The sequence below is a fragment of the Bidens hawaiensis genome, unplaced genomic scaffold, assembly GCF_021521415.1.
Source record: "Bidens hawaiensis isolate Kalapana, Puna unplaced genomic scaffold, B.hawaiensis_p1.1 tig00005770_1, whole genome shotgun sequence".
Lineage (NCBI taxonomy): Eukaryota > Viridiplantae > Streptophyta > Magnoliopsida > Asterales > Asteraceae > Bidens > Bidens hawaiensis.
In genome coordinates, this window is record NW_027491378.1 from 24,427 (window position 1) to 46,573 (window position 22,147).

General features: G+C 36.1%; 1 pseudogene; it reads right to left on the reverse strand.

Annotated features, from left to right (window-relative positions):
* Window positions 1–717: 717 nt before the first annotated feature.
* LOC143630588 (ABC transporter B family member 15-like) lies at window positions 718–2,720 on the reverse strand (annotated as a pseudogene).
* Between the last annotated feature and the right edge of the window lie 19,427 nt (window positions 2,721–22,147).

Here is a 22,147-nt window from a genome sequence, read left to right on the forward strand (position 1 = left end):
GGATTACTCTAGATGAACTAGTCAATCCATAATCAATGAATTTGATAATGAAATTAGTTTTGGATTATATACAAATATTGAACCGCGTGATTGATTTTTAAATTGAAATCGATGCTTAGTATTCTCGCATACGTAATGCACGATAACGGATTATTGGTCAATTAGTCACTTTTGTATGTGTGTGTAACATATGAATGTGTATGTAAACGATAAAAAAGATTGAAAAGTTATGAAGAAACGAATTTGATAATCCTTAATACTATGCATCTTTATGATATCAAAGTAATCGAAAGTCATGATTCGTGAGTTTTAAGACACCACACGTTTCCTTTTTGATTAATTAACTTATCAAGAAGGATCTCTGATCCAAACTATCCGGAGATGCGATTGTGAGGAACTAAGATATAATTGCAAAGAGTTTCTTATTACTCCCTCCGTCCCATTAAAAGTGTTCATATTCTTTTTTTTATTTGTCCCATTGCAGATGTCCACTTTCAAAATTTATTAGTCAATTTCCAAGTTTACCCTTAAGCACACACAACTAGCATTAATAAACAATATGATGGACCCATTTTTCAAGGACATTATTGTCATTTGGTTAGCAAAAAAGGTAATCATTCAATCCACCTTAAACTTTGTGTTTTTCAAACAAAGACACTTTGACCAAGACGGAGGGACTATATTATTAACATATATTCTTTTTTCATTTTTGATATTTTAGGATCTAGATGGAAAAAGAACCTGGGTGTCATAGGCTTGAGGCAACTGAGATATGAAGTTATGGGCATTTGAAGCTTTTGCAGCTTCAATGACTTCTTCCATGGTGGCGTCCTCCTTTGTGAAAAGTATGTTTTCTTTAATGGTGGTGGCAAATAAAGCCGGCTCTTGGCTCACCAACCCCATTTGTGATCTCATCCATTTTAGTTGAAGCTTATCGACCCTCACCCCATCGACCCAAATCTCTCCTCCCTGAGGATCATAAAACCTCAGCAACAATGCAATCACCGTTGATTTACCAGACCCACTCCCACCCACCAATGCCACTGTCATCCCTGCCGGAACTTTTAAGTTAAACGCTTCAAATATCAATGATTCTGGCCTTGACGGGTATGTAAACTTAACGTTCTTAAACTCAACTTCCCCATAGACTTGTTGTAATATCTCCCCTTCCACGTTGTCTGAATCAATCGCTGGAACTCTTTTGATCACTTCCCTTATGCGTTTGCTGGCAGCCAATGCATCCGATAAGTACTTCACGTTGGACATTCCGGAACCAAATGACCTGTCAATATTTATTTCATTTTTAACATGCATTCTGGCATCCATATGCAAAAAAGCGGCCAACAAGTTTGAAGAAGTTGAATTCTTTTGAATTTGAGGTAGTTCATGACTCGGCTGATTATTTCTGTGCTTTTTTATTGGGAATTTCATGTACTTCTAAGCAGTTTGCTACGGTTGCAAACTGCCTAAAAGAACACAAACTTTCTAAAAACGTCACAAGGTAATTAGCTGACTAACTAAAAAACTCGATGAAATGTCAAAATTAATGTAACAGAAAAGAACTTACATCCCGCCAATGGCGATTCCTGCACCAACCGACCACACAGTTCCTCCTCTAGCTCCATGGTCAATCACCAATCCACTACCGTACCAACACAAGAAGGCCCATACAGCAAAAATGACACCGTTGCTGCCAATCGCGAGTCCTTTAGCCAGCCCTTGCTTTAAACACAACTTCAGTGTACCTTGCAAAGCATTAGAGTACTCTTTAATGGTCTTATTTTCACCCACAAAAGAATAAACAGTCCTCACTGAAGAAATCGCCTGCTCTGCCACCGCATCCGCCTTATTATACTCCTCCCTGATTTTTCTTGATAACCTCATCAGAACCCTTCCAGAGATTAAACCAGGTATAACCAAAATTAAGATAAACGGAAGCCCTACAATTGCTAATCTCCATAGCAAAATGAATGCCACAATATACGACCCAATAAAAGTTGTCACATTCACCACAAACATCGGCATCTGCATTTTTTAAAAAATTAAATTACGAATACAATTCGCCACAGCCTTCAAAAAATTAAAAACTAGCGGCCACATACCTTTTCACTGATGAATTCTTGTATGATGAGGCCGTCACTGGAAACACTTGTAATGATATCCGCTGTGCTTGTAACATTCAAGTCAAAATAGGCCACTTCTTGCCTTAAAACTGCTTTTAAATAAGTCAACCTCAATCTTGATGCCTGCCTTTCTGCTGTTCTTGACCAGCAATACCCCTCTACAACAAAACCCGTTAGACAATGTATATGGATACAAATTTTAGATCCATTTTAATGAAAAGCAATAATCGAGCAAAACCTACCGAGAAAACACACAACCCACTTAGCTACAGACATGTAACAAAGATATACAGCATTCTGTAAACAAGAAGTTAATTGCAAACCCATAAATAATCGGTATTAATTAGGATAATTTGTTTACATTTATTAATGTTAACCTTGTTGATTTTGTGAGTGTAGACATCGGTGGATACAGAAGAACTGCCCCCCAATGCTTTTCATGATAGTGCCGGTGAAGAACAACATAATCGGCAGCCCCATTCCATCGGCAATGGAACCTATAACTCCAACACCCATCAGAAACATGTCAGCTCTATCAGCATGCATGAAAAGCGACCGGAATGACCCATCATTTGTCTCTTTCCTGTGCTTACACATGTTTACAGATCACAGGTACGAGGTTGTCAAATGAGTCGGAGTTTATGGCAAATGGGAGACTATGGACCATGTGCATTTATAAATCTAGCTATTAGGGAGTACTGTTCTATAGTTTATGATGAATTAGATGCAGATTGAAGATATTTTTTAATAGATTTAAAATATTATTTTGACGTTTTACTAATAATTTAAATGACTCCATAGTCCAGTTTATTCTGTTATCAATGTCAGGATGATTGAGTTTGATTTTTAACTTGTATTTTACTTATAAATAATTAATAACCTCGAAATGCAGTGTAAACACTTGACTTTGAGTTAGATGGCACGTTTAAGAAGTCATAATATAATATTATATTATAATATAACACTAGATTCATGTTACATATGCTAGTTTTTAAATTGTAGTTGATCTGTCTCGTTGAATTTTTGGAAATGCTTATCTTAAGGTTGGCTGCAAACAAACTACAATGCTTGCCATGTAAACAGTGTGACATTAAGTCATTAACTAACTAACCCATAAATCATGTCTAGGCGTTAATTAAAGTTTATAATCATTTTGATTTATATAAATATATTGGCTGGATTAAAAAGGTTTGTTCTCATTGATTGGATTTGATTGAGGACGGGTTTGGTGCTAATTACTGCACTAGTGCTCCAAAGGAATTGAGGATGGGTTTGGCACTCGTACATTTTGGATGAATGGCTTTAAAACTTTAAAGAAGGTGAGGTGGCAAGGAGTGGCTTCCCCACCTCAACGCAACATATAGTCTAATGCAAGGCCTTGACAATCATATTTCTTCATGGGCTCTTGGCTTGGGCTCATAATTGACTTACAGCTAGAGGTGCACACAGAAACCGGTTAACCGGTTCGTACTCGAAAGTCTAACCGATTACTAACCGATCCTAACTGCGAGTTGGTAACCGGTTATATTATTGATTTCAAAACTTGTTACAAACCGGTTAACCGATTCTTTTAATTATTGTTTAATTAAAAACTGGTTTTTAACCGTTATTCGCCGACCGGTTAACCGATTTTTTTTATTTTATCAAAACCAGTTAGTACCCGACCCGATTAACCGGTTATTTCCCGTAAAAAAAACCAGTTAGAAAATTAACCGGTTATTGGTTAACCAATTTGTGCACCTCTACTTACAGTTGTCGTTCGGACTTAGGTTCATAATCCTTGGGCAGTCTACTCTAATCATTCTAGCTCTGCATAAACATACTTATATGCATATGCATATACACATAATAAACATATTCGGCCGGCAAAGGGATCTAGTGGCGGCAAAGGATGATTGGCGGCGTTGTTTATGTTGGAAAATTAGAATATGATGAATGGAGATTAATTAGAATAATTAATATTAAACTATTCATAATGGTCATGAAACTTGAGTAGAGCCTTTTAATGACAATTGATTAGTTTTATTAGATTATTAAATTTCTAATTAAGTGAGACTTTACTCACTCTTAACTTTTGTATACATAATAGGCTATGTGCCTCATTTGAAAGATGCTAGAAAGAATACAAGCTAGAAAATTCAAGGAAAAATGCATGCATGCGTGAAGAGTTATTGGTTGAGAAAAGCTTTGAAAACTCATATGTTGAACCTATAGAGACGAGTTTCTCTACTTGATTCATTTACTTCTTTATTCTATTATTTTTCCATAAGTTCTAACACTACACTTTAATTACCCCGATGTAACCTCGGGCGCGTGGACATTTCCGGCAGTACTAACTGCTTCGGCTGTTGTACCCTGGGAGACAGACGCGTTGTCTTATGTAGAGGCGTGAAATCTGTTTTAAGGGAAACGTGTTGAACACGTGCCTCAGCCTCAACCGTCAACTTTTGTTTCGTTCATTCTTGCAGCCAAAGAGACTACTAGAAGTCGTTGATGTGGTAAAAGTTGGAAATTTTATTTTTTAAGTTCGTGTCAAGAAGATTACAAGAAAATGTTGCTGAATAACAAGTTAAAGACTTGATCATTTGAAGATCTTGAGTTGAATCATTTAACATATTTGTTATGTTATTTCATTGTTTCTTTTATTTTATATTACGGTATTTGTACTACTTATTTTCTCATGTTAATAACGAGAGTATCGTTATTATTTGTATTAAATTTAATATAAAAAGTGTCCCATATTCCTACAATCTTAAAACAGATTTCCGAGAGATTGTTAAGGTAATCTTAAACCTTTTTACTAAGGATATTGGGTTCAGAGAAAATATTAAAATTATTTCGTGATTGTTGTGACAATCTTGTATATGTGTTTTTGAAAATATGCATGTAGTACAAATTGTTGTGTATGGATTTATAGAGATGTGATACAATCTTAAATCCTGTACCATGATACAAGACGAATGATTTATGATTCAATCGTTCGATTTAAGCGATTTTTCAATCGTTATTTTTTCTAACTTATGTGTTAGATTGGGGTTTATTGGTGTAAACCTATGTTCTTTGTGAACATTAAATTCTCAAACGTGCATGTTAGATCGGATGTATTTTATAAACAATACATTTTGTAAATGTGATGTGTTGTAAAACACTCGTATTTTCCACACGTTTTATCTACATAATTATATTATATTTTATATGTTTTAACTCGATTTAGATAGGTTTTACATACATTTATTAATCTTGTAGGTTTTGGGTGAAAGAAAGAAGAAAACCGGGACTTTTCGAGCATTCTACGAGCCTTTTTACGCATACAAGTTCAAGACAAAGCTCAAGGCCCGACCCGTATGCATCATGGAGGCCCAAGACCATATTATATTATAACATAAAAAAAAATTAAAAAACCCTAAAGCTGCTACAGTAGCCGCGATCGGCCAGAATCAGCAAGGAAGGGAAAGGAATAAAAAAGGTTTTTCAAGCTAGGTTTTGGAAGTGTTGGCTGCTAGGGAAGGAAGAGGAAGGCAAGGACAAGTCTCGGGATCGTTCACCATCGGTTTTGGCAGCAAGGAACAGCCCCAATTCATCTATATATCCTTTCATTCATTACTTTGTTCATCAAACTTTATTTTCTTGATCAATTGTTAATTTGTTTTGCAATTGTGTTAGAGATTGAAGTGTTTATGATTGTTATTGATCGTTTAATGATTATTATGATGATTGGTATGGGTTTAATGATGTTCTTAATTAGTATTAATAGCTGTCCAAATATGATTATTGGCTAAACTTGTTAGTTCTACCTAGGAATGATGATTATTGTTAGTGTTTGATAGGTTTTATGGATTGTTTGATTGATAGACTTGAATTGCTATTGTAAAGTTTGATTTAGACATGAAATAGGTTGTGTTTAATGGCTGGAAATTTTGGTGATTCATTGCATAAACCCCGTGTGTTGATTGATTAGTTTTGTATTGATTGATCGGTGCATTGTTTGATTCTAGACTTTGTGTTTGGGGTTTGTTTGCGGTAGGTACAACCGTAGGGTTTTGTTGCGTGGTTATTTGGATTAAGTACAACGGTTAAACACCTTCCTTGAGACCGAGAGGTGATAGGAAGTTAGGGTTGTCTCATTGCCTTTGCATGCTAGAATAAGGATTGCGCGAGAGCGAGTTCGTTTCTTGTCAGGTTTAGGTGTTTTGAGCGACTAGTTGATCTATTTTAGTTTAAGTTGAATTGTTCCTTTATCCTTGGTTGTGTAGTATTCATCGCCATTAGGGTCGAGTGTTGGTGAGACCGAGAGGTGATCCTTCATTAGAACACGTTAGCAATTATTTCCCGGTTTGGTTGTTTTAGGCGATTTTGAGTAGTTTAGGCTTGTTGAGTGAGACCGAGAGGTAATCCAGTGAGCTCGAGCGATCCTTAGTCGTGTCATCTTTAGGGACCGGTGTCTATATATCATTCAATCCATTAGCTTGTTAGGCCTACAATTTGAATCAGACCTAGGTAGACGTTTTCTCCATCCTAAGTTAACACAGTTCGTTTTCCATTAAGTTTTCTATTTTTGGTAAGTTTTGTCAGTCAGTCTAGTTAGTTCAGTTAAGTATTTAGAAATCAAAAATCAATATAATTATTATTCTAAGGTAGGTCTTGTCTAGGGTTAGTGATCTTTAGCGTTCTGACATGTCCACGTGTTCGATACTCGGACTTCCTAAGTCTATACTACTTGCGATCGGTACACTTGCCGGTTGTGTGTGGTTTTAGGATTTTCGTTTTAATATTAAAGCTTAGTTGTGAGGGTCATAATTATAGGGTTATTATACACACATCAAAATGTTTAATTTCCTAGCATGCGTGCGAGAAATTCTTACAAGTTATAAATATTACGGCTTAGAACGTTTGTCCAAATGTCTCGTTTCTTAAACCTAGTGTGAGAAGTAGTTTATTTTTTATAAACTAATAATAAGCCTCATAATGATTTTTGTAATCATTTAATTCTTAATAATTTGTTTTATTTTTATGAACCAATAAGTTTTATAACGGTTTATGTAATCGTTTATTTCTAACGAGTATGTTAGAAAATAGTGCACAAAGACATCCATTGGGTGCATTTTAGTGAAATACAAATATAGACTTCCATGCTTGGGTTATAGTGAACTAGTACATATGAGACTTTCATGTTTGTCTATTAAGATTCCTCTCTTTAAGTCACCAATAATCATAGCCTTAATTAAAAGTTAATAGAAGACTTAACTAAGTGTTAATGAAAGCTTTAACTATGTGTTAATGAAGTGACTCTCGGGCTATTAAGGTTTTATGAACTAAAGGTTTCATGATATACTATAGAAAAACAAATAGTTTAAAAAAAGTTGTCTCAATGTTTAATTTTTCTAATAATAAGTGTGTTAGAAAGAGTTATTTTATAACTTTAAACAATGCTTGTCTAAACATTTTAATAGTCTAACGTGTGTGTTAGATATGATTTCCTTTGTGAAACCAACGGTTTTAACCCTTTTCAAAAGAAGCAAATTATTTTATAGAATAAACGATGAAATAGAAACTTGGTGTTCTTATGAACATAACTTCTGTTAAAATTTACAACGTGCTTTTGGTTAACACCTTGTTGTTGTTTTGGACAAATTTTGATTGTTTAAGTATATAGTTTCAAGATGAAACGAGGATCTTATACTTATGAGTTCATAGAGAACTATTGAGGGAGTACCTCAAGTCATGACATAAAAGGATATCATTGAAATGATTTCGGTCGGATGATGAAAGTGTTGAAGATAATAATAACACTTTGAGATTTGATGTCTAGATGCCGTCTATTTATCCGTTTGAATTACTTTATAAGTGATTTACACTTTATGTTGTAGTTTGGGATGTATTATTATTTTTATGTTCAATATCTTCGGATAGCACTTGCAGTTTTACAACCAAATACAACAATATTTATTGTAACGTATTAAATTATTTTATAGGATTTTTAAAATTTCTAACGGATTATTTTTAAATGGATAATTTTAAAAGAATAGTGCAAAAGAATTTTGCATACAAAACAACTTATGAGTTGTTGTGTTGACTAAAGTCTAACATGACACATCAAATGTATAACCACATCATGAGAGAGTCATGGAATGACGTGGTAAGTGTATTAAAATGAAATACACAAGAATATTATATTTAAATTATTGAAATTCACTAAGTGTGAATTATAACATATATATGAACTAATATATGTTCATAAGAAATAAAACTTCTTGGAAGTTTAATAAGTATGAATTATAATATATGAATTAAGATGAATTAATATATCCTGATGAGGTATTTAAATTCTTAAAAATTCATGAAAGATTATATCTTTGGAAATTCACCGAATGTGAATCATAAACACGTTGATCATATATAAAGAAATATGTGTTACTATTGTAAACGAATATATATATAAAAAAATCTTAAGAGATCATTAAAATATTCTTACAATATTGATGGATATGTAGATTTTCTACCACTATCCATGTTGTTTAACTATGTGAGAGTGTTGTTTTTCATATTGGGAGAGTATCTCAATAAATGGCTTTAAGAAGCAAATGTGAATTCCAAGAATTTAAGTGTCAATCCAATTGACTTTATCTCAACATTATAGTGACTATAGACAAGTAGCATTCATCTTGTTGGTGATGAATGTATTCACCATAATTATCTGGATTAACACTTGTGTTTAATGATCATATAAGTCAATGGTGAAGTCTTGAAGATCAAAGGCAAAAGAGTTGTTTTCCTTAAATGAATGATGAAGTTATTTATGTGCTACATACACTAACTTACGAGACTTTTCAAAAGACTAGCATTTTGGGGTTGTGAACAAGTCTCATAACTTTGTCTAAGTAAAGGAGTGAATGTTTCAAAGTGATATTGTAATAATATTATGGCTGTGAAGAATCAGAATGATGCATCTTCTGTTCACATGCTAAAGTATTGTAGTCTAAAGCATGCTAGACTAGTACTTGTTAATTATGGTGCTTTGCGAAGACTAGTTAACATGAAACATTCAAAAGATACACAAACATGTGAATGAGTTTCTGTATAGACAAATTTGAAGTGGGTTTTCATTTAATATAAAGAAATAATATAACTTATGAGGATCTTAAAAAGACCTTAACTTTCTAGGTTTGCCTTAGAGGGTGATTTAGAATCTTTCTAAGTTGGTGATGTTTGATAATAAACTTATGAAAAGTGTTACTTTATTAGTAAACATTGATTAACTCATTGATACAAATACATGATCTTGTTCAAATCATGAGTTTCGAGTTGTTTTCATAAGTAAAGTTAAACAAACCATATCAAAATGCAAGAAATGTGGGGGGAAGCCATATAAGAAACTACTCTTTAGAAGTATATAGAAATGGTAATTGATATGATTTATCAAACTTATGTAAAAAGGAAGAACCTTTATTTACCTCATTCAAAAGTTGGACGATATCTGTTATCCAATATCACTTAAATGTGGAGGTGTCTTGCATTTAAACTTGGAAGGTTTAGCAATGAGGATTATTGCAATCAAATCTAAGATTGCAAACGCACGACTAAGTGGAGGACAAAAAGGTCGTAGTGCATAATGGAGATGTGTTTGCCTTAATAATAAGAGTATTTAGAAAGAAAAATATTATAACCAGATTTAGGTAGCCACTGAGGTTATAGTCTTAGAAAGTTGATGTTAGGCAAATTAACTTATAAGTTAAGAACACAACTGATCTCAACTACACAAATTATCTTATCTGTAGTGACTAGACAAAGTCAAAGATAATGTTATGGATCCAACAACCTGAGGGTTTAGTAGAGATCATGTTATGGAATGAGACTAAAGCCCATGAAAAAGGGTATATGAAGGAAACCTAACTTAGTTGACTGGAGATCCCAAGATCTAAGTTTAATAGGACAACCTAATTATATATCTACGGGTGGTCACTGTGGGGGCGTAGCTCATGTATAAGTTAACAAAAAAGCTAATATATATATCCTCCTAAATTATAAAGGGAGTCTAATTACTTCCTAGTCCATTCCTATAACAACAGTGACATGCTGTGAGGTTAAGCATAATATATGGTTAATGATTTGTGTAAATCATTATAACCTTAATGCTTTTAATGATTTAAGGATAATCACCTATGTGAAAGAGAAGTGAGGTCGCTTCGAATGAAATTGTGGGGCGCACAATTCCTAGAGCTTTCACAAAACCAGGCTAGTGTTCCAGGACCATAATGAACACGACAATGAGGGGATGTGCCCGGCTAGGGAGAGTATTGTGTGAAGTGTATTGTCGTCTACACAATGGGGGTTTGTTCAAGGACATCACGTCTACTAACCACTAGGAGACTAAGTATGCTTCACAAAGGAAGGTTCAAAGCTAACACCTACCTATCCTGCAATACTCGACTGTCGAGGTTCTATTGGACATTTTGATGTATTTTGATCAATCTCCATTCATGTGGGCGATTGTTGGAAAATTAGAATATGATGAATGGAGATTAATTAGAATAATTAATATTAAACTATTCATAATGGTCATGAAACTCTTGAGTAGAGCCTTTTAATGACAATTGATTAGTTTTATTAGATTATTAAATTTCTAATTAAGTGAGACTTTACTCACTCTTAACTCTTGTATACATAATAGGCTATGTGCCTCATTTGAAAGATGCTAGGAAGAATACAAGCTAGAAAATTCAAGGAAAAATGCATGCATGCGTGAAGAGTTATTGGTTGATAAAAGCTTTGAAAACTCATATATTGAACTTATAGAGATGAGTTTCTCTACTTGATTCATTTACTTCTTTATTCTATTATTTTTCCATAAGTTCTAACACTACACTTTAATTACCCCGATGTAACCTCGGGCGCGTGGACATTTCCGGCAGTACTAACTGCTTCGGCTGTTGTACCCTGGGAGACAGACGCGTTGTCTTATGTAGAGGCGCAAAATCTGTTTTAAGGGAAGCGTGTTGAACACGTGCCTCAGCCTCAACCGTCAAATTTTTTTTCGTTCATTCTTGCAGCCAAAGAGACTACTAGAAGTCGTTGACGTGGTAAAAGTTGGAAATTTTATTTTTTAAGTTCGTGTCAAGAAGATTACAAGAAAATGTTGCTGAATAACAAGTTGAAGACTTGATCATTTGAAGATCTTGAGTTGAATCATTTAACATATTTGTTATGTTATTTCATTGTTTCTTTTATTTTATATTACGGTATTTGTACTACTTATTTTCTCATGTTAATAACGAGAGTATCGTTATTATTAGTTGAAGACTTGATCATTTGAAGATCTTGAGTTTATCGCTACTCACTATTCTTTTTCTTTGCAACTGCTGCTGAACTATTACTTTTTTAATAAGGCCTAATGGAAAAAGACATAAGCCTATGGTTATTGGGTTACTAAGTTTTAAACCAATTTGGACCTAAGTCACAATAGTTTAACATATTGATTATTCGTGTTTATTCTAAAGATTAGTTTTATATGTACCCTTTCAAACATTATAAATATCATATATATACGAGAAAACTTAAAATATCATATATACCCTTATATATATGCCCTTACAAAATAATTAAAGCATCATATATACCCCCATTCATTCATAGCAATGACCATTTTACCATTAGTTTTCAAAAATTTTAACTTGCATATATGTGTTTGGGGGGGGGGGGGGGTCGCTTCTTTCCCACTAAACTAGGTACGCCCTTGTCGTCATTTTAGAAATTGTACGGGAAAATTCCCAAAATATCCATTTTAAAGATTGATTTTTCAACATTGTCCTACCTTTCCAAACAATACCAGAAATATCCATAACGAAACGAGCGGACCAAGTAGAAAAGAAATTAAGACGGGTAATTCGTATAGCCAATAAAAATCGAACACCCGTCACTGAAGCTGGCGGGCCGACTATTACGTACGTTAAACAATACACTCGCCACCCAATATCAAAAACTAGGTGCCAACAAAGCAGTCGATCGGACGAATGCGTTAATGTTATTGTCGGGGCGAGTAGATCATGAAACAAAAAACCATGCGGGGTAGATCATGAAAAACGAGCAGATCATGAACCACGAGTAGTAAAGGTTATAAAAAAAACTAGGCCAAATAATATGTTAAATAAAATGCACGAGTCAAGTAGATCATGAACCACGAGTAGATCATGAAAGGGGCTGCATTGCAAATCAAAGGATGAGTTTCATTTAGACATTATAAGGGGCTACACTGCAAATCAAAATTTGTTTGTTTACACACCTCGATGGTGGATTATGAGTTTTGGAAGGTTTTAATCTGTGAAGACAATGGGGGGGTTGGCTTTGGACCGAGGTAAAATATTTAAATATTTTTGTAATGTCTTATGATCATAAAAATGGAGTTAGTTTTTATACCTTTATTATTACGGGGTTGCTTTGCATTATTCGTTTATAATATTTATATGTTTTTTAGATTTTAATTTTATTTATTGTAAGTAAGTTAATAATATACTTAGGATTTGATGATGAAAGGATTTCATAAATAAATGAGATGTTATAACCCGATTTAAAAACTATATGGGTTTGGTGAGACCCATGACCTGCTTATTTTTTTTACTATAAAATTGCATTTTAATTATAAATAATATCTTTTAAAAATATCAGATAATAATTTTTAGTATATCCCTATGTTATAGGATTTTCATATCAAATATTTAGTGAGATTAATTTTTAATTCAATGAGATTTATAACCCGTTTAAGGGCTATCTGGGTTTGGTGAGATCCATACCCGTGAATTCGGGTCAAAAACATGAGAAACCTTCATTTATAAATAAAACAATCTGATGGCTTGAGAGAATGTAGGAAGCAACCAGAAAGCTTTTAGAGGTTTTATTTATATATATTTATTATTAAGTTTAAGATTTTATTTTCTATTGCATATGAAACCGTGGATAGATATTTTGTTACTCCAAAGACCTGTAGACGCCGACTGGCCACAATCTTGCCATGTGATTACTTAAAAACCTTGATGACTGGCAACCAAAATATCTTGCACTGGTGACGAACAAATAACCTTTTCATCGTTGCGTCGGTGGAGGGATTTCATTTGAAAACCTCGATGTTGTGATTTATATTGTTTGAATGTGTAACCTCGACATTGTGATTTATGTTGTTAGAATGTGTAAGGGGATAATCCGGTAAAGGAAATAGTTAAGGCTTATGGTTTCAAATGGGAGCGTGCAATATGACTGGCCCGAGTAATAGGAAAATATCATGTGTAAGGGGGTAATCCCGAGAAACCGTACTGTCAGCTGCCACTTGATAGTCGTGCCGCCACAGAGTAGAAACCTCTAGCGTAACACATGGTGGGACGAAATCCCGGGTGGGCTCGGGATTCGAACAGACAGCCTTGAACAAGGCCTAACTCAAATATTTTGTTGCCTTAATCTACCAAAAGTGACAAGAGTGAGAATCGAACTTGGGTTTCAATGCAAATGCTTAATAATTTTTTTTAGTTAATTGGCAACTTGTTTGTGATGGATTAGTCCTTTGACTGATTAGCATGAAATCATAAGAACTATGTTCGACGTTTACCCTGAAAGAAGATCAAATTGTACGGAGGAAGTTTGATAAACTTACATTTTAAAGATTTCAATGAAAGAGAAATATGACAAACCCCCCTAAACCACCCCCCCCCCCAAACACCCCAACCCACCTACCCAACCCATCTAAACCACAAAAAACTAACCTTACATAATGTCCGGAGTAAACTTGCAAAAAAACTGTCTAAAAAAGTAACATGAAAAAAAAAAAAAACTCACAAAATTTTGGGCTAAGTTTGTATTTTTAAAATCTTGGGGACCAAACTTTCAAAATGCTAAAATCACATTAACCATCTTTACATTTTTCTTTTGTCTACATGTAATTTTCAAACTTAAAATATAATTGATGGATATAAGTAAGGTTTGGAGAATATTTACGGTCCTGACAATATGATATGGTAGTAAGGTATCTCCCTTCTATCTATAATGTACGTGGAGACTTCAAATCCTGCATGTACAACTATAAGTGGTTTTATAGTAGTGTTTAAGAGTAGTTTGTTTGTCGTTAGAAAAAAAGAAAGAGGGTACTTAGGAGTTCTAAACTTCTAATTGAGGGTGAGCATGAAGAGATTGAAATCTGTCATCGTGGTTGTCACCACTTTCCTTATGTTGTAGCCACACTCTTAGCAATCGGTTCTCCTATATTATTATACTAGATTTTATTCCCCGTATTACGGAGGTTGTTTTATATTATTCGTTTTTAATATTTATGTATGTATATTTGGATTTTAATTTTATTTATTGTAAGAAAGTGAATAATTAATATACTTGAGGTTTGATGATGAAATGTGTAGGACCTCTAGATGGATCTCAAGACTTGACTCGGATCAATCCGTGTTGTTGGTTAACGGAAATTACCAACGACACTCGGATCTCGGATCTTAGTTTGTTTGGTTTATTTGCTTGAAGATAAGAGAGAAGAAGATGGAGAGAGAGAGAAAACTTTATTTACTTTAAAGTTGTGAAGAGTTGTGAGTGTTCAAGAGTTGGAGAAATGGGTTAAGTGGCCCTTTTATAGGGTCCCCATTTTTCCAATACTTACAAAATAAACGTACCGAGTACGCACTATACCGACTAAAGCAAAATAAAACGACATATACAATCCTAAAAACAATAAAGTGACCACACACAAAACAACACTTTCTCCTAGGAGTGCCATATGACTCATCTGAACTATAATGTGGTTGGTGTGGTGGGAAAGGTGATCCTTGGAAAGGAACATGATTATAAAACACATTTGTATAATATGGATCAACAAATAATGACCATAGTAGTTGTTGTCACAGAAGTTGTATGGCTGAGGATTTCTAAATTGATTGGTTGTTTGAGAAAATGATCGTTTATTTGGTGGAACATATTTACAAGAAGTACTTGCCTTTTCATTTTCAAAAACTTTGCTTTTACTTGAATTATCCTCAATCTCACAACTTGATGATGAACAACTTGATATGTTCACCTCAACAGGCCTACTTTCGTTGACACATTCTTCAACAAAAGTTTCATCACAAATGGTTTCATAATCTGAGTCAGCGGAAGAACATTCATTTTCATTGCAAACGTTTGTACAACTATCATCACTTGAATTTTCACAAAATACGTAATTTGACCCTGACTTTAAATTTCCCAACATGGATTCACAAACTTTATTACAAACTGGATTGTTTATAGTTTTGGTTAGATCCACACATGATTCAAAATGTGGTTCTAACTTTCTTTTTAGCTTACAACCCAGGTTAACAGTCCCACATTCACCACCATTTACATCACCTGCTACACAAGACACATTGATGTCAAATTTATCAGATTATGGGACTGGAGCAGCAGTTTGAGAGGCAGCAGGAACAAATTTCATAGGCGTTGGTATTCTACGAACTCCGTATTCCATTTCTTCCTCTGGAAAAGTATTATAACTAAAGTGGGGCAAACTGGTGTAGTTATCATTGAATGGTGGTGGTACGGCAGTGTAATCGTACCCCAACCCCGCTTTAACTTTAGCGCTTCTCTGGGCTCCAATAAGATCATCTAATTTTTCAGATGATCCCTCAAATCTTTCAACTTGTTTTTCTTTTTCTTTCTTATCAGAAACTTCAAGTTTTAATTTCTCAATCTCTTCTTTTAAATTATTAATTATGTCTTTATAATAAATGACATTATGCTCTTCTTGAAAAATTTTAAGTTTAAGATTTGCTATATCATCGTGATGAGTTTTAATTTTTTCAACGTAGATCTTGTCAGCCTTTACATATTCAGCATTTAATTGACGAAGTTTTGCATTTTCTTTCAAAACTTCGTCCTGAAGATATCTATAATATGTAACCTTATTTATGCAAGCTTGAGTGCACAGATTGTGATTTACCTCATCGATTGGTGATGTGTCGGGAATGATAGGACATGCGTGACTGCTTTTACCGGTAGCACTTGTCCAAACTTTATTACTTGTCCCAACTTTATTTTCTTTGGACTGATTGTTCATTTGGAGCTTATCTTCCATTATTTCAAAAGACTTGATGGTAGAAGCCAACTCTAAGAGTGTCATGGTATACAGATTTGTGGTTCTTTTAATGGTAACCACATTGATGTTCCATGTGTAAGGCAGTGAATTCAACAACTTCTTGTTGATCTCAAACAAGCCAATGATGATACTACTCATTTTGGTGATGAGTGACTCAAATCTATTGATGAGAGAGGCAACCGATTCTCCTTTAATGTGTGTAAACATGTCGAATTCTCCTTTTAACATTTTTCGGCTTTCTCCCATATCCAAATTTCCTCCAAGTTTAGGTTCGTGAGACATTTTTTTTAACTCGATAGATTTTTTATTTTTTATTTTTTTGGAAAGAGAAAAAAAATTTAAGTTTTTTTTTTTGCTACAGTACCGAGTTGCTACAGTTCCGAGTCGCTACAGTGTTTCACATGAGTTGCTACAGTACCGAGTTTGCTACAGTGTTTCGCATGAGTTGCTACAGTGTTTCGCGTGAGTTGCTACAATGTTTCGCGTGAGTTGCTACAGTACCCCCCCGATGCGAAGCGATTGCTACAGTACCCGTGCGAAGCGAAGCGGTTGCTACAGTACCCCCTGTGCGAAGTGAAACGATTTGCTATAGTACACATGCGAAGCGATTGCTACAGTACCTCGGCGATGCGATTGCTACAGTACCCCCCCCCCCCCCCCCCGCGCGATTGCTACAGTACCTCGGAAATCGACTTGATGTGTGTCTAATAACCCTATAAAAATGACCCCCACAACTAAGCTTTAATATAAAACGAAAATCCTAAAACCACACACAACCGGCAAGTGTACCGATCGCAAGTAGTATAGACCTAGAAAGTCCGAGTATCGAACACATGGACACGTAAGAACGCTAAAGATCACTAACCCTAGACGAGACCTACCTTAGAATAATAATTAATTGATTTTTGAATTCTTTTAACTTAATTAGAACGAACTGGATTAACTAATAAAACTTACCAAAAATAGAAAACTTAACGGAAAACTAACTGAGTTGACTTTGGGTGGAGAAAAACGTCTACCTAGGTCTGAATCAAATTGTAGGCCTAACAAGCTAATGAATTGAATGATATATAGACACCGATCCCTAAAGATGACACGACTAAGAATCGCTCGGGCTTACTGGATTACCTCTCGGTCTCACAAAACAAACCCTAACTACTCAAAATCGGCTAAAACGACCAAACCGGGAAACAATTGCTAACGTGTTCTAATGCTAGATCACCTCTCGGTCTCACCAACACTCGACCCTAATGGCAATGAATACTACACAACCAAGGATAGAGTAACAATTCAACTTAAACTAAAATAGATCAACTAGTCGCTTAAAACACCTAAACCAGACAAGAAACGAACTCGCTCTCGCGCAATCCTTATTCTAGCATGCAAAGGCAATGAAACAACCCTAACTTCCTATCACATCTCGGTCTCAAGGAAGGTGTTTAACTGTTGTACTTAATCCAATTAATCCCGCAACAAAACCCTACGGTTGTTCCTACCGCAAACAAACCCTAAACACAAAGTCTAGAATCAAACAATGCACCGATCAATCAATACAAAACTAATCAATCAACACACGGGGTTTATGCAATGAATCACCAAAATTTCCAGCCCTTAAACACAACCTATTTCATGTCTAAATCAAACTTTACAATAGCAATTCAAGTCTATCAATCAAACAATCCATAAAACCTATCAAACACTAACAAGAATCATCATTCCTAGGTAGAACTAACAAGTTTAGCCAAGAATCATTTTTGGACAGCAGCAAACAATTAATAAACACATCATTAATCCCATACCAAACATCTTAACAATCATCCAATGATAAACAATAATCAATAACAATTCAATCTCTCAAGTAATTGCAAAACAAATCAACAATTAAACAAGAAAATCAAAGTGTATGAACAATGAAAAAGATGTAAGGATATGGATGTTTCCGGGGCTGTTCTTGCTGTCAAAAACGATGGGGATTCAATCCCGAGGCTTGGTTCTTGTGTCTTCTTCCTTCCCTAGCCGACAAAACCTTCAAACCCTAAGCCGAAAAAAGATTTTTGCTCCTCCCTTGTTGCTTTGTTTCCTGCGATCGGCTGCTGTCCAGCAGCTAAGGTTTTTATTTTTTTTATATAATATAATATAATATGGTCTTGGGCCTCCATGATGCATACGGGTCGGGCGTTGAGCTTTGTCTTGAACTTGTATGCGTAAAAGGGCTCGTAAAATGCTCAAAAAGTCCCGGTTTCTTCCTTTCTTTCACCCAAAACCTACAAGGTTATTAAACTTACATAAAACCTATATAAAACGAGTAAAAACACATAAAATATAATATATTACGTAGATAAAAGGTGCGGAAAATAAGTATGTTTTACAACACATCAAATATCCCCACACTTAAGACTTTTTCGTCCCTGAAAAAGAATACTACACAGGATCATATCCGAGTTCAACCGACAACTCTTGGTTTTATTTATTTATTATTATTGTTAATATTTTTTTTCTTTTTAAAGTTTTAGAACAAGTGACCCGTTACCCCTTCCAACTTTCACCTAATAAGCCAGATCAGGTCGATTGCCGGTATTGCTGTCCACTTTAAACCCATGCCCCTAATACTTAACGAGGCAAATAAGGCATGACAATTTCATTAATTGGTATGACTAAGTGGAACCCACACCTAAAAGCCTTGCTGCCACTTTACCAATTCCATTATGGTTTTACCGGGCAGAGCCACCCCAACTTGACTTAAACCTATTGCCACATGATTAAAACATTTCGACTCATATACAACCTATAAACTCTAGCTTGGTCAAGATCGACCGACAGTAGTTTCCTTCATGGTGGGTTTGATTTAAAATATTCTTTTTTTTAATATATACACCATATTGGACGAAACTACAGAAATGCATCAAGGCTCAGGTCTGCGCCACTGTGCAACAAAGGGCCGAGCAAAACTGTCTTCTGCTAGCATCAACGTTCAGGTCTGCGCCACCGCGCAACAAAGTACGGAGCTTCACAAGAATAGACACATATACAAAAAATTATACAAATAATATACAAACGATCATGTGACTCAAGGCTTGAGTATGACCTGGCTTTTCATTCCAGTCCTGTCACGAGCTTAGTTAAACAAACAAAACCCCTAAGATGTTTCCCACTATAGTCAGGCCATTTAAGAGGTTCAATTAGGTCTACAACCAAACCGCCCTTTCATTCTCAAAGGCTGAGCCTACCGACATACGATTACTGAGTCTAAACCGTTCGGTTACCATACATTACGTGCGGGTCTAATGGGCACTGTTCTTATTTATTATCTATATTTTTGAAACCACCAAGAATTTATAAAATAACCACTACTCGGTAATAATATCATCTCCTGTTTAACGTAGAGAAAACAAATTTCAAGGGACTATTTTTTAAAATTATTATTTTTATTTATTTATTTATTTATTTATTTTTATTTTTTTTTCAAAAATTTTCCTACAACTAAGTATAATAAACCCCATCCCCACACTTAGAACGAAATCGTCCTCGATGAGTATAAGGAAGTGAAATAAAATAAAATAGAAAAATAAAAATAAAGTATACAAGACTAAAACAAAGAACGGGTTACTCCCCTGGTTTGTGTGCAGAATCCTCAACAGCTGAGTAGTATCCAAACGACCGTATAGCATTTCATTCGCGGCCGCAACCTCGGGAGAACCTGTTCCACAACGCCATCGTAACTACCATGCGCATAATATAACCTGCAAAACTCAAAATCGCTCGCATGTAGCGGCGTACAATACGGAAAACAAAAACATAAAGAAATAAACATTTTTTTATATAGGATACTCCTTAAATCGACCGACTCGAATGGAGATTGAGTACGAGCGGTTTCATCTTGGAACATCCTGAAATAGAAAAAACAAGGAAAACAGATAGCATTACACAAATACATAGATACAAACTCTACAACTCGGGCAGTCTCCTGAGTGTGCATCCATCGCGCCTAAGTCTCGGAGAGCGCGTCAAGGTAGAATACCTCGACCGTCTGATCAGTCACCGGCTCGCTAATGTGGTGCTTCAGTCTATGACCGTTCACCTTAAACTTCCCGCCTTAATCCTCTATCTCAATAGTGCCGTACGGGAAGACCTCAGTGACCGCGAACGGTCCCGACCATCGGGATCTCAACTTTCCCGGGAATAACCTCAACCGGGAGTTATACAATAAAACCCAATCCCCACACTTGAACTGCTTGTTACCCTTTAACTTCCTATCGTGCAGTTCCTTCGTCCGCTCCTTATACCTAAATGACTGCGCGTAAGCATGATCTCTCAGCTCCTCTAACTCGTGCAACTTGTGGAAACGAGTGCTCTCTGCGGCAGACATATCGAAGTTGACCCTCTGTAGGGCCCAAGAAACGCGGTGCTCTAACTCAACAGGCGGGTGGCAGACCTTCCCATAAATCATCCGAAACGGTGTGGAACCGGTCGGAGTCTTGTAGGCTGTACGGAAGGCCCACAACGAGTCATCCAGCTTGTCGGACCAATGCCGACGATTCGAACCAACAGTTTTCTCAAGAATACGTTTGATCCCCCGGTTACTCACTTCTACCTGCCCACTAGTCTGTGGGTGGTAGGCGGTTGCAAGCCGAAGGGTGACCCCATAGCGACGCAACGCCTTCTCCATCTGCGCATTGCAGAAGTGAGTTCCTCTATCACCGATCAACGCCTTCGGGACACCAAAACGAGCAAAAAGGCTCTTGAGAAAACGGAGTACAACTCGGGCATCATTAGTGGGTAAGGCCTTGGCCTCAACCCACTTTGAGACATAATCAACCGCCACGAGTATATACTTGTTCCCACGCGAAGATGGAAACGGTCCCATGAAATCAATGCCCCACACATCGAAAACCTCACAAACTTGAATAGCATTCTGGGGCATTTCATTTCACGACGAGATGTTGCCAACACGCTGGCAACGATCACAACTCTTCACAAACGCGTGCGCATCTTTAAAAATCGAAGGCCAATAGAATCCACAATCAAACACATTCTTCACCGTCAAACTCGCACCATGGTGACCTCCTGTCGGTCCAACATGGCAATGGCTCAGAATCTGCCATCCCTCCTTAACGTCAACACACCTCTTGATCAACTGGTCAGCACCTATACAAAAAAGATACGGGTCGTCCAACAGGTAAAACTTGACATCAGCAAAGAATTTCTTCTTTTGCTGGTATGACATCTTCGGGTAGTACCCGTCAGCAAGATAGTTCGCAAAGTCGGCGAACCATGGGAAACCCTCATCCTGAGCCGAAACAAACATAAGACTCTCTGTCGGAAAGTGGTCATTAATCCTGACCCCCGGCTCTCCTAACTCAGCTCCCTAAAGACGCGAAAGATGATCGGCCGCCACATTCTCGGCCCCCTTCTTATCACGGATTTCTATATCAAACTCTTGAAGCAACAAGATCCAACGGATAAGACGTGGCTTAGCATCCTGTTAGCTAAAGAGATAACGAATGGCAGAATGATCCGTGTACACAATCGTCTTGGACAGAACAAGACAGGACCTGAATTTGTCGAATGCAAACACCACAGCTAAAAGCTCTTTCTCGGTGGTGGTGTAACTCTCCTGTGCACCATTCAGGGTCCGGATAGCATAGTAAATCGGATGGAAGTGTTTATCCTTCCGCTGTCCAAGAACCGCTTCGACTGCGAAGTCGCTCGCATCACACATCAACTCAAAAGGAAGCGACCAGTCGGGAGCAATCAAAAGGTAAACATGGTTTTCTCCTGGTCATCGGGAGCAATAGGAATCTGAAAGTACCCGAAGAAACCATCTAAGAAGCAGTAGTACTGCTGACCTGCCAAACGCTCCAACATCTGATCAATGAAAGGTAGAGGAAAGTGGTCTTTCCTCGTGGCATCATTC